The sequence below is a fragment of the Crocodylus porosus genome, unplaced genomic scaffold, assembly GCF_001723895.1.
Source record: "Crocodylus porosus isolate Cpor-Errol unplaced genomic scaffold, CroPor_comp1, whole genome shotgun sequence".
Classification (NCBI taxonomy): Eukaryota; Metazoa; Chordata; order Crocodylia; family Crocodylidae; genus Crocodylus; species Crocodylus porosus.
The window spans coordinates 4,500,427-4,504,829 of NW_017728934.1; the positions used below are offsets into that span (position 1 = coordinate 4,500,427).

The following is a 4,403-nucleotide window of genomic DNA, read 5'->3' on the forward strand; positions in this document are numbered from 1 at the left end:
GACATGGACGGAGAGCGTGAGGCTGTTAAAGAGGAGGCCGCGATGGCAACTGAACCTCTGTCATGGACAAAGTAAAGCTTTGTGATGTTGGGGCACTCCTTCCTGAGCTACAGGAATAGGTTACGCCGCAGCCAGGTCAGCACTAATAGGATTTCCTGCGCAGCTGCACATGGAGGAAGACATTTTTAGCCGGGGTAGCTATCTAAATATCCAGCAGCAGCAGGACAGGATCCAGACATGCCATGAGACTGCAAACGGATTTGGCAAGCTGAAGGGAGACTTTTCCAGTGTCCGTGGAGGAAGTCACATCTTCCAAATGTTTTCCTCTTCGGGCACCTGTGTCCTGATCCCGCTTTGATTCAGGTGCAAATCCCAACCCGGCACTACACTGCTGACAGGTAATAATAGCACTCCCAAGTGATGCATGTCAATCAGCTGTTAAGCTACAGCAGTGATTCTCAACCAGAGGTGCCATGAGATCCTTTTAAGGGTGCCATACAATACTAGGTGAGCAAACGCTACACGTGGTTCGCAAGACAAGCCCAGAGACTTCGGATGGGAATCCACAGCATCGTACCCTGCCCACTTGTGGTCTTTCTGAGCTCTTTCCAACAGAACAAATTGCTCTATTATTTTTCTCTAGTCAAAAAGTGAGTGAAAGCTAAGATCTGGTATTTTCCGAGGGACGTCTTGAGTGTACTTAGGGGTGTCTTGAATGTGAAAAAAGGTTGAGAACCACTGAACTAGGGTGTCGGCCATATGTTGCTGATGCTTGAGACCATCGTGTCTTTTCATGTCCCCTCCAGCGCCTCAGACATACTAAACAGGAGAAGAAAAAGAAGAAGAGCATGGCATTGAACTCTGCAAGCAAGCACCAGGTTACCCTTGGTCTGAGAACTGAAAAAAGGAAGGTCGGGCGCCAGGTTAGCTCTTTTCTGCTACCGCTTGCTATATGTTTAAACTTGGGACAAACACGTATCATGAGCACTAGCATTAAAAGTCAAGCAGAGATCTAGCAAGATGAACAGAAACATCCTTCCCCTCTCTTCTCTCCTTTAGCACATACCCTATTATGTCCACTCCACCTCCCGGGTAAGAAGGGGAAACAGTATTGGCGAGGGGCAAGTGAAGGTTTAGGTTTAGGTGAGACTGCTGATTTTGCAGTAGCAGATGAGGTCTGTGAGATCAAGAGATGGCTTGCTGGAGTCCATATGCTTACGAAGGTGAGGGGTTTGTATAGCACTTCTCAGCTGGCTTTGAAAATGTCTCAATAATATCCCAGATGTTCCTGAATCACATTCACCAGCTAGGAGGAAGGAGACTCTGAATCATTCAGTTTTCACTAGACCTTTGGTTTGGGGTTTTTGGGGGGATTTTTTCAGGGGGGGTGGTGTTTTTACTTCTAAAGGGTTGAACTTCACAGAGGGAAAGCAAAGCATGGCTCTGGATCTGTGTGTCACTTTTGTGGCTGGTGATCTTCGTCAGGAAGTATATTAGCAATTCCTCACGAGAACGGACGTCAAACAGCTCAACTTGTGTCTGTGGTAATGTGGAACCAGATCAGGTTTACAAAGTGGTTCTTATTCTGAAGGTTATGACTCAGCGACTGATCAAGCAAAGAAGAAATATCTCGGTGTCACTGTCTACTATGACTGTGATGTTCAACTGAAATAAAAAACCTTTGTTCATAATTCATACATTTTAGCTCCTACTTTATTCCAATTGTCTTTGAGTTGCCTTCTATTGTGCTTCATTTCACTCAATTCATGTGACTAACTGGGCCCCTAGGGGCACTAAGAGCCAAGAAAACAATAGTTTTTATGGTTGGGAGATAACCTAAGGCCCAAGAAATGGGGTAAGTGGGTCCATTCAACCATTATGGAGCTGGACTACAGTGAGATACATTCCTGCTTGGGGAAGAAGTGGTAGTCTCTCCAGAATAAAGGCATGTATCTTACCTCCATCTAATTCCAAATCCTCATTTAAAAAAATACACAGAAAGCAGCTACTTACATTAATCTAGTGTTTTTTTAAAAGAAAGCAAAGATAAGAGCGTTAGGACCACAGGATTAGAAACACTGTCGTGTTGAATTCTCTTATGACATTGGTATCATCGGACAACAGATTAAAATATAATTTAGTTTTACCAAAACTTTGACAACTTCCTTCAGTCCCATAGGGTAAAGTGGTGAGACATTGCTAATTACTGTTTACAAAATGCTTTGAAAGTGTCAGATGCAAGATGCCACTTCCAGTGGGAAGGCATTATTCTGCCTCTCAGTGCTCTCATATGGAATTGTCAAATTCATTTGGGAAATTACAAATTTCCAGCCCTTAATTCCCATCTAGGGCAGGAGTCAGGGCAGCAGACAAGCTAATTAGCCCCAGGTGGCTGTGTTTACCCAAATGAGTTTTGCTGCCCACCACAGCTTAGCTAATTACCTGCATGGGCACTGCTGCCTGCTTATAAGCAGCAGTCTTTTTAGTGCCTAGCAGGCTATGTAGCAGGGCAGATACCTGTTAGGCTCTTGGCTTGCTAGTGCCAAGTCTCAGCTGCCTATATCCCTGTCATCCCTTGACACCTACTTTCCTTTTAAGAGGAAAAGGGAAAGTGATTGAATAGAATGGGGAAAAATGTTTTCTCTGGGTTATGACTTGCCTAAAATGCTAAATGGACGTGCTATCCTTGGTAACGTGAGTATTGTTTCTTCTCTTGTAAGGTAGGTAACCTATCGTGGCTTTTTCCTGGAATTTGTTTGTATCTCAGCACCAGATTGAGGTCTATGTTACAATATGGAATTTGATCAAGAGACATGCAGTCCTGGTTTTGCACCACCCCTTAGAGGTATCCCTATTGAGCTGCCCCTTCTTGTTCCTTTAGAGAACAGCCTGTATTGCCCCTTGGGATACAACGAGGCCTACACCCAGACTGTTGGGGTGTGACTTCAGCAGCATGCCTGTTTTGTGCCACCCTATCTGTTTGTATGCATAAGGCTGCCATGCTGTACTGATGGGGCAACGTCCCAGAACTTCTCCAGGTGGGCCATCCCATAATTAATCTATTAATGGGATGTAGCCAAGTCTTGGTGCAAGTCCTGACATAAGCCTTGGCGCTATAATGGCACAACATGTAAATAACTTGTGGAACGTATTTCCACAAAGTATTGCAGAAGCCAGCAGTTTAACCAGGTTCAGAAGAGATTAGACAGATTTGGGCAAGGTAGGTAGGCACATCATTGCATATTAAACATAGTTTTTGCGACAAGCTCTAAACCAGGACCTCTTGGCCTGGAAGCTCCAAAGAAAGAGGCAGGAACAGACTAGCCTGGTTGGGCCCTACTCAAGTACCCTTCCCATTAGCATCTGCTCTATGCCACTATGAAATGCAGAATACTAGGCACCTCTTCTGTATGGCATCTCTTTTGTACCATAGTATAGAAAACAGTCTAACCCCAAGGGATTTGTCTTCAGTCTGTAACACTGAGAAGTCATCATCTAGATTGTATATAGTTACCTGTGTTTATGGTCCCTTAAGGGACATGATGGGTTACCCAGTTCTGCAGGTATTTGATGTAGAAAAGTCATGGGTGTGAAGACTTGGGAGGACACTTACAGTTTGGTGTCTCCAATCTGTAAGCCCTTAGGGTTCCCCCCACCTTTTGTTCACTTACTTCATGGTTTGGCTCTTGTGGTGTTCTCGTGGAAGATACAGTCAGAGTTATACAAAACTAAGATCATGGGGAAAGATCACAGAGACCAACTGCAAATGTCACTGCAGACAAAACCCTTAAAGGCAAAATATAGTGCTTGTCATTTCATGTGTCCCTGAGTGCCAAGAAGAGGCATTTCCAAGCACAGTGTCATCATGATATTCACAGCAGGCTGAGTCAAATCCCTTAGATATGCAGCAGGTGGACTCATACACAGAAGAAAATTTCCCATTTTGTGTCACACAATTAGATACTTACTTCACTCACAAACAATGATGGCATGTATAATATCCTGAGACTGAACAGTAGGATAGGGTTCAACCTGCAAACTCTCTAGTGTACCCTGTTCCTTAGCACCTCTACACAGGGCAGCTTGGGTGTTTTTAGATGTGCTCCAGAAGGTGTGGGGAGGCACTTTTTAATTAGAGGAGCTCTAAGAGCTCCTTTAATTAAATAACCCAGAGCATCATGTGTGTCAGTGTCCCTGCACTGAAAAATGGCGGTGGAGGTGCTTTAACTGAAGCTTATTGAATCAGCTTTAGTTAAAGTGCCCCTGCTGCCCTTTTTCAGTGCGGGGACACTGATGCATACAGTGCTTGAGTCTGCTGGAGAACAGTAATTGCCACGCTCCAGCAGACTCGATTTAATTGAGTCTGCTCCGATGCATTGTAATTACAATGCATCGGAGCAGCC

General features: G+C 44.5%; 1 long non-coding RNA gene across 1 annotated transcript; it reads left to right on the forward strand.

Moving 5' to 3' along the window:
* Positions 1-6: 6 nt before the first annotated feature.
* Positions 7-3,296, forward strand: LOC109317592. The gene is made up of 3 exons (XR_002103075.1): positions 7-398; positions 807-923; positions 2,882-3,296. It is a non-coding gene; the product is annotated as an uncharacterized LOC109317592 (long non-coding RNA).
* The last annotated feature ends 1,107 nt before the right edge of the window (positions 3,297-4,403 follow it).